Source organism: Salmo salar, chromosome 19 (assembly GCF_965601325.2).
Source record: "Salmo salar chromosome 19, fSalSal1, whole genome shotgun sequence".
Taxonomy (NCBI): Eukaryota; Metazoa; Chordata; class Actinopteri; order Salmoniformes; family Salmonidae; genus Salmo; species Salmo salar.
Window position 1 is genome coordinate 10,615,001 of NC_138309.1, and position 10,000 is coordinate 10,625,000.

Genomic DNA, 10,000 nt, shown 5'->3' on the forward strand with positions numbered 1-10,000 from the left:
AATACGAAAGCACTGCTCTGCGCACAAAGAACACTCAATTACACAATCAACAGCGTCTAGACAGGTTTAGTTTCCATCAAGACCAAGACCGAATGAACATTTAGCTGGTTAAAAAAACATTTTGAGGACCAATCACATCTGATGGTAAGTCTTACAATAGAACAGAAAAACAAAGGATTGGTGGTTCATTTTTAGGCATGTCTGAGGCTCTTGTCTCCCCTCAACTATGATGTATCTATTAGGCTGTGGGACAGGCCAGAGGACCGCATCAATCAACTATGATGTAATTAACATAAGAATTATAATAATCAAGATTGTCAACGGGGACAATCAGTAACCACAATAATCAAGGGTAAAAATAACCATACAATGAACAATAACAATGGCAGGTTGGACATGTTGATTGGTCTGTCAGACACTGTCCTTCATAGCAGGCAGCAATGTAGTGTGTTGCCAACCCACAGCTCTCTGTGTCCTACCCCAACAGGATGGGTAGCCTATTCTCACCAGAGAGGTCTATGAAACTTTGAATAATGGTTTGAATTTTTGGGAAATGACACTCTCTAATTGTTTGAAATTTTGTCAGGACATTTGGCCTTTCTATCTATCTGTCCACTCCCTCCAAATACACACACTGACTCAACCCACCCTACATATAAGCACACACACACATACTAACAACAACACTCTTAGCCTGCGGGAGGTAGGCTGCAGTCAGATGGTGGAACAGATGTCTTCTCTCTGACGGGTGAGAGGAGGGCTGGCATCCTATTGGTGGACGGTGACACGCGCCCCTCATTAACATTCCAAACATGCTAATTAGTGCTTCCTCCGGGTCTGGCTAACCATCTCACAGACAGAGAGAGAGAGAGAGAGAGAGAGAGAGAGAGAGAGAGAGAGAGAGAGAGAGCGAGAGAGAGAGAAAGAAAGAAAAGAGAGAGAGAGATAGAGATAAAGAGAGAGATAAAGAGAGCGAGATAGAGAGATAAAGAGAGGGGGGTGCAGAGGCCAAACTGGCACAGCAGCAGAGGAGAGACATTTAATTCATCTTCTCCAATCAGATCTATTCTGTCCAGTTGAATGCTTATCACTGTCCGCCATTTTCATGGTCAGTACACAGTTTATAACACCTTTCAGCAGTCACATGTCCTTGCGGGCCACTTTATAGTTTACCGTCAATGTTAGCATACTGGAACTGTATTGTGTAGCAGTGTATAGACTAAAGCTGTATTGTGTAATTGTAATACGTGTTCTACTATACTGATTTATCCTTCTAGTTAGATGTAATAGTAACCTATTACATACTGCATACCATTTAAGAAGTCAGTACTGTATTCACAAGCCTTATTTCATTACATTTACCATGCATACTGTAGTAAACTAAACTGATTATGTCAGGATCTTGGAAATGAGCGGACCAAGGCGCAGCATGAATTGAGATCCACATCTTTAATTACAAAGTGAAACTACAAACAAAATAACAAAACTTACAAAGACCGTGACGACGTAGTGCTCAAACACACTAACACAAACAATATCCCACAAAACACAGGTGGGAAAAAGGCTACCTAAACATGATCCCCAATTAGAGGAAACGATTACCAGCTGCCTCTAATTGGGAACCATACAACTCACCAACATAAACATACAATGGCTAGAACACCCCCCCTAGTCACGCTCTGACCTAAACACCATAGAGAACCAAGGGCTATGGTCAGGGCGTGACAGATTATGCATCTTGTAGTCATAATTTCATATTATTGTGCCCTATAATACAGTTGAAGTCGGAAGTTTACATACACAGTTTACATACATACACTTACACATACACGAGTCAGTAAAACTAATTTTTCAACCACTCCACAAATTTCAAACTATAGTTTTGGCAAGTCGCTTAGGACATCTACTTTGTGCATGATACAAGTAATTTTTCCAAGAATTGTTTACAGACAGATTATTTCACTTACAATTCACTGTATCACAATTCCAGTAGGTCAGAAGTTTACATACATGAAGTTGACTGTGCCTTTAAACAGCTTGGAAAATTCCAGAAAATACCACGTTCATCTGTACAAACAATAGTACGCAAGTATAAACACCATGGGACCATGCAGCCGTCATATCACTCAGGAAGGAGACGCGTTCTGTCTCCTAGAGATGAATGTACTTTGGTGCGAAAAGTGCAAATCATTCCCAGAACAACAGCAAAGGACCTTGTGAAGATGCTGGAGGAAACAGGTACAAAAATATCTATACCCACCGTAAAACGAGTCCTATGTCGACATAACTTGAAAGGCCGCTCAGCAAGGAAGAAGCCACTGCTCCAAACCCCCATAAAAAGCCAGACTACAGTTTGCAACTGCACATGGGGACAAAGATTGTAGTTTTTGGTGAAATGTCCTCTTGTCTGATGAAACAAAAATAGAACTGTTTGGCCATAATGACCATCGTTATGTTTGGAGGAAAAAATGGGAGGCTTGCAAGTCAAAGAACACCATCCCAACCGTGAAGCAAGGGGGTGGCAGTATCATGTTGTGGGGGTGCTTTGCTGCAGGAGGGACTGGTGCACTTCACAAAATAGATGGCATCATGATGAGGGAAAATTATGTGGATATATTGAAGCAACATCTCAAGACATCAGTCAGGAAGTTAAAGCTTGGTCGCAAATGGGTCTTCCAAATGGACATTGACATCAAGCATACTTCCAAAGTTGTGGCAAAATGGCTTAAGGACAACAAAGTCATGGTATTGGAGTGGCCATCACAAAGCCCTGACCTCAATCCCATAGAAAAGTTGTGGGCAGAACTGAAAAAGCATGTGCGAGCAAGGAGGCCTAAAAACCTGACTTAGTTACACCAGCTCTGTCAGGAGGAATGAGACAAAATTCATTCAACTTATTGTGGAAGGTTACCCGAAACGTTTGACCCAAGTTAAACAATTTAAAGGCAATGCTACCAAATACTAATTGAGTGTATGTAAACTTCTGACCCACTGGGAATGTGATGAAAGAAATAAAAGCTGAAATAAATCATTCGCTCTACTCTTATTCTGACATTTCACATTCTTAAAATAAAGTGGTGATCCTAACTGACCTAAGACAGGTAATTTTTACTAGGATTAAAAGTCAGGAATTGTGAAAAACTGAGTGTAAATGTATTTGGCTAAGGTGTATGTAAACTTCCGACTTCAACCGTATGTCCTTTTTTCTATTCCTTGTAGAACCACATCCTCCAGTTGTTCATTAAAGGACCCTAAAGACTACCAGCTTGTGGTTTATGGTGGTGAGGTGGTGAGGTGGCAAGCCAATTTAGATAGCATCCATACTGCTCTAGCCGGCAGCCTTGTGGCAATTCAGTGTATTCAACCTTGCAACCTAGCGTAGCTATCAGAACACATGTTTACACTGCCTTAATTAGCAATAGGCGTTCCGTTAACGGGACAGTTGGAAATCATGCAGCGTGTTATGTCAAGATCACAGATTTTAGAGAAACAACAAATGTCGGTATATATAAGTGTCTTATACTGGCTGAAAGCTTAAATTCTTGTAAATATAACTGCATCGTCCAATTTACAATAGCTATTACTGCGAAAAAATGCCATGCTATTGTTTGATGAGAGCTCCTAACAACAAAACACTTTTTTCAACGTGATAGGTTTGGTAAATTCACCTCTGAAGGTGAAATGTGCACTAACATTCTGAAATCTTGCTCTGATTTATCATCCAAAGGGTCCCAGAGACATGAAGTGTCGTTTTGTTAGATAAAATCCTTTTTCATATCCTAAAAAGGTCCATATAGCACGCACGATCGATTTTGTATTACCACTCGTTCAATTTGCAAAGAAAGGAATCTGTGAAAATCTCACACTAAACGTTGTTTGAATGAGTAAAATCACATTCGTATGTATTCTCAGGGATCCTAGAAGGTAACAAGACTTCACTATTTCATTAGGGGTGTAGTATATTCTATAGGACACCATATTTGGTCAGAGAGCGACGCCTTCATGGCACGCCGATGACGCAGGAGGCCATCACTTGAAGGACTGTACCTTTGTCAAATAAGCACCAATCGGTGTCAAACAAAGCTAGCTGGATAGCCAATGAGCTGGGCTTTATGGGAGTATCCGGAAACCCCGTCTTGGTCGCAAAATGTAGGCACTAACCTTTTGCGACAGCATGCCTTTTCCTTTTGGACACAACGTATAAGAATATCCAGACTTATGAAAACTGGTTGTTTTGCAAATGTTGAACTTGTAATACGGCTACTAATACTTGGAAAGCTAAATCAAAGTCCAAGAATACAGATTTGACGATATTGCAGAAAAATCGAATATGAATGAGAATGTCTCATTCACGATTTGCCCAAATGTACCTGGGGACTTGACACTAAAAGTCTTGTTGTTCACTCATTTTTTTGTTGTTGAAACTTTGCACATACACTGCTGCCATCTTGTGGACACTATCGGAATTACAACCAGAGTGATGGCTATAACTATGACATTTCTCTTGCATTTCAAAGATGGTGGTAGAAAAAAAACGGTTGTTTTTTTCTTTGTATTTTCTTCTACCAGATCTATTGTGTTATATTCTCCTACATTCAATTCACATTTCCACAAACTTCAAAGTGTTTCCTTTCAAATGGTACCAATAATATGCATATCCTTGCTTCATGGTCTGAGCTACAGGCAGTTAGATTTGGATATGTCATTTAGGCGAATTCATCTTCTCCAATTATCTTCTCCAAGAAGATATATATTTTACAATCATAAAGTAGGCTACCCCCCCCCTCCCCCGCGCCTATTTCACACACCAGAGATATTAAGTAAATCATTGAACAACTGTGGCCCCATAAAAATATGTTATGTTGAAAACAAAACTAATTAGCTGCTCTTCCTTATTTTTAAAGTGTCTGTGTTTTCCTTCTCAGACTCATCAGCAACTATCCGCAAAGTACAAGAGTGTCCTGTCACTCTCTCCACCATCAACCTCTCTAATCTCTCTGTCTCTGATTGCAATAATGATTACCAGGCCTGATGAGCACCAGTGGTTGACCAGGCCACATAGACATGCTATTAACACGTTGAGAGAGAGAGAGAGAGAGAGAGAGAGAGAGAGAGAGAGAGAGAGAGAGAGAGAGAGAGAGAGAGAGAGAGAGAGAGAGAGAGAGAGAGAGAGAGAGAGAGAGAGAGAGAGAGAGAGAGAGAGAATGTCTTTATTCTTTTGGAACTTCTGTGAGTGTAATGTTTACTGTTCATTTTTAATGTTTATTTAACTTTTGTTTATTATCTACTTCACTTGCTTTGGCAATGTTAACATGTGTTTCCCATGCCAATAAAACCCTTGAATTGGATTGAATTGGGAGAGAGAGAGATGGAGAGATGAGAGAGAGAGGGAGATGGGATGGAGAGAGAGAGAGAGAGAGAGAGAGAGAGAGAGAGAGAGAGAGAGATAGAGACAGCGGTAGACTCTTCATTGATCTAGACTAGAGGAAGGGCAACCCGTCCATCACTGTGACTTTGGCCAAGTTCAAATCTCCTGTGTACACACAAACACACACTCCTGTCGACCGTAGAAACAAGAACATAGATCTGAAACGCATCACTAGGCACAAGGTTTCCATGGGGACCCAATCATGTGACCACTGGCTAGTGGTAAGTGTGTGTGTTTCCCTAAGGACTAGGATTGTAAGAGTTGGAGGATAGTTTTTAGGAAAGAGAGAGATGATTGCAAGACTTCATAAATAAATAATTTCACAAATACGTTAAGATGATGGGTCTGAAGTGGTTATGTTTTATTAACCATATTATCTCTGTCCGGTCATATTCATCAGTCTCATATTCCCTGACATTAAACTCCACATAGACCACAACACTAACCACTGGATATAAAGTATCATATTTCTTCTACAGTCTGGTGGGGTATACTCTAGGCCTGTGTTTTAGATATTTAAATGGTCAGGGATGAGAATGGGTCTTGGGCTGGGGTATAGTGTTGCCCATATCTGGATGCTGGGGGATTGCCTGTTGTATATCCTCTGTGAGTGGAACTGCTATCACCAGCCTACACTCAGACAGTAAATTAAAGCAGTAAATTCTCCCTGAGTCACAGAAACAGGCCATGCATAACACTGCTTCAGAGTTAGCCAGGAAGAGGAAGGGAGAGAGAGAGAGAGAGAGAGAGAGAGAGAGAGAGAGAGAGAGAGAGAGAGGGAGAGAGAGTGAAAGAGGGAGCGAGAGAGGGGTCGAGAGAGATAGAGAGAGAGCACGAGAGAGGGGTAGAGAGACAGTGAGAGGGAGAGAGAGAGAAAGAGAGAGAGAGGGAGCAAGAGAGAGAGAGAGGGAGCAAGAGAGAGAGAGAGAGAGAGAGAGAGAGAGAGAGGGGTAGAGAGAGAGAGAGAGAGAGAGGGGTAGAGAGAGAGAGAGAGGAGCAAGAGAGGGGTCGAGAGAGAGATAGAGAGAGAGCGCGAGAGAGGGGTAGAGAGACAGTGAGAGGGAGAGAGAGAGAAAGAGAGAGAGAGGGAGCAAGAGAGGGGTAGAGAGAGAGGAGTGAAGTTGAATGAGCTGATTATTTTGTGACAGGCTTCTCTCTAAGCACTCAAAGTTGCACTGCATTTCATTTCTATGTTAATCTGCGTACACACACGCACATGCACACACATGCACACACACACACCGGACACACGCACACACATCCATCAGTCATTGACCATGACCAAATAACCATACTAGCATACTACATACTTAAACTGCATAGTCAAATCAAATCAAACTTTATTTGTCACATGCGCCGAATACAACAAGTGTAGACCTTACCGTGAAATGCTTACTTACTTACCAACAGTGTAGTTGAAAATATTTACCAAATAAGCTAAAGTAAAAAAAATAATAAAGAGTAACACAATAAAATAACAATAACGAGGCTATATACAGGGGGCACCGAGTCAGTGTGCGGGGGTACAGGTTAGTTGAGATCATTTGTACATGTAGGTAGGGGTGAAGTGACAATGCTTAGATAATAAACACTGTGAATAGCAGCAGTGTACAAAACAAATGGGGGGGAGGGTGTCAATGTAAATAGGCTGGTGGCCATGTGATTAATTGTTCAGAAGTCTTATGGCTTGAGTGTAGAGGCTGTTAAGGAGCCTTTTGGTGCTCCGGTACCACTTTCCGTGCGGTAGCAGAGAAAACAGTCTATGACTTGGGTGACTGGAGTATTAGACAATTTTATGTGCTTTCCTCTGACACCACTTGGTATAGAGGTCCTGGATGACAGGAAGCTTGGCCCCAGTGATGTACTGGGCCGTATGCACTACCGTCTGTAGCGCCTTACGGTCAGATGCCGAACAGTTGCCACACCAGGCGGTGATGCAACCGGTCAGGATGCTCTCGATGGTGCAGCTGTAGAACATTTTTGGAGGATCTGGGGAACCATGCCAAATCTTTTCAGTCTCCTGAGGGGGAAAGGTGTTGTCCTCTTCACGACTGTCTGAGTGTGTTTAGACCAAGATAGTTCATCGGTGATGTGGACACCAAGGAACTTGAAACTCTCGACCCGCTCCACTACAGCCCCATCAATGTTAATGCGGGCCTGTTCAGCCTGCCTTTTCCTGTAATCCACAATCAGCTCTTTGTCTTGCTCACATTGAGGGAGAGGTGTTGTCCTGGCACCACACTGCCAGTTCTCTGACCACCTCCCTATAGGCTGTCACATCATTGTTGGTGATCAGGCCTACCACTGTGTGTCGTCAGCAAACTTAATGATGGTGTTGGAGTCGTGTTTGGCCACACAGTCGTGGGTGAACAGGGAATAGAGAAGGGGATTAAGTCCACACCCCTGAGGTGCCCCCGTGTTGAGGATCAGCGTGGCAGACGTGTTGTTGCACACTCTTACCACCTGGGGAAGGCCCGTCAGGAAGTCAGGATCCAGTTGCAGAGGGAGGTGTTTAGTTCCAGGGTCCTTAGCTTAGTGATGAGCTTTGAGGGCACTATGGTGTTGAACGCTGAGCTGTAGTCAATTAATAGCATTCTCACATAGGTGTTCCTTTTGTTCAGGTGTGAAAGGGCAGTGTGGAGTGGGACTGAGATTGCGTCATCTGTGGATCTGTTGGGGTGGAATGTGAATTGGGGTGGGTCTAGGGTATCCGGGATGATGCTGTTGATGTGAGCCATGCAGAAATCATTTAGGCAGGTTACCTTCCCTTCCTTGGGCACAGGGACTATGGTGGTCTGCTTGAAACATATAGATATTACAGACTCGGTCTGTAACATTGTGTACAAAATAAGTAAAAAAATAAGTTTACTACTTTGCTACGGCTTCGCATATATAACTGTCTATCTAAGTTAAATATGAAGTTGTCGCTCAACAACAGCAAGTTTATTGGGTATCCAGTTAACGTCAAGTCTTACTAAAGCACGTAGCTAACATTAGTTACCGTATTTAGCTAAAGTAAAGGTACGGCAGGCTGCAAATAACTATCTTTTTTCGAAGATATACGATTAAATAATCGTGATCATTTTGAGGCCAACAAAATACTAGTTACATTTGAACACTGCAGGAGACTCTTTGCTCATCTTCTTTGCCATCTTTAATTTGTTTTTGTTTACTTTCAGAGAACTATCAAATCTCAAAGCCCTCCTTTCAAGAATTTTGAATGCAAACGTTTACAGTCCATTCATACTACATAAGAAGCCAACATTTTATTTATTTTTATTTATTTCACCTTTATTTAACCAGGTAGGCAAGTTGAGAACAAGTTCTCATTTACAATTGCGACCTGGCCAAGATAAAGCAAAGCAGTTCGACAACATACAACAATACAGAGTTACACATGGAGTAAAACAAACATACAGTCAATAATACAGTAGAAAAATACGTCTATATACAATGTGAGCAAATGAGGTGAGATAAGGGAGGTAAAGGCAAAAAGGCCATGGTGGCAAAGTAAATACAATATAGCAAGTAAAACACTGGAATGGTAGATTTGTAGTAGAAGAAAGTGCAAAGTAGAAATATAAATAATGGGGTGCAAAGGAGCAAAATAAATACTAATAAATAAATACAGTAGGGGAAGAGGTAGTTGTTTGGGCTAAATTATAGATGGGCTATGTACAGGTGCAGTGATCTGTGAGCTGCTCTGACAGCTGGTGCTTAAAGCTAGTGAGGGAGATAAGTGTTTCCAGTTTCAGAGATTTTTGTAGTTCGTTCCAGTCATTGGCAGCAGAGAACTGGAAGGAGAGATGGCCAAAGGAGGAATTGGCTTTGGGGGTGACCAGAGAGATATACCTGCTGGAGCGCGTGCTACAGGTGGGTGCTGCTATGGTGACCAGTGAGCGGAGATAAGGGGGGACTTTACCTAGCAGGGTCTTGTAGATGACCTGGAGCCAGTGGGTTTGGCGACGATTATGAAGCGAAGGCCAGCCAACGAGAGCGTACAGGTCGCAGTGGTGGGTAGTGTATGGGGCTTTGGTGACAAAACGGATGGCACTGTGATAGACTGCATCCAAATGAGTATGACATCCGGGCATTTAAAGCATACTCGATTTTTGAAATGTCACATACTATTTTTTGCATATTAAAACTGCCTACTATTTAGGACGCTAGTATGAGTATTCGCACACAAACATTGTTTTTGGCCCTCTGTGTCCTCGGTCTCCGTGGAGACTGTCTGACCGAGAGATGAGCGTTGTTGCTGTGAGGGAGGAGTCAGAGGTCAAACTGGACATGAGGGTCACGCTTCCTCTCGCTTCCCTTATCTCTGAACATAACGCATAACATAACGCAACAAAAGCAGCCTCTGTCTGTATTTGTGCCTGTGTGTTTGTGTATGTGTGTCTGTGTGTGTGTGTGTCTGTGTGTGAGTTTATCTCTGAACAAGCTCTCCACGGAAAGGGAGAAGAAGAAATTATTACTCCTGAATTACAATTTAAACACCGTTTCACTGTGTAAGAACATGTGATTGACTGGGTAGCGAACACAGGTCATCAGTGACACTCAAGACCATGT

The 10,000-nt window shown here is 42.3% G+C and overlaps 1 protein-coding gene across 1 annotated transcript in view; it reads right to left on the reverse strand.

Annotated features, from left to right (window-relative positions):
• LOC106578422 (catenin delta-2) overlaps positions 1-10,000 on the reverse strand; it is a 422,676-nt gene that overhangs the window by 78,545 nt on the left and 334,131 nt on the right. The gene's annotated exons all lie outside the window — the stretch shown is intronic.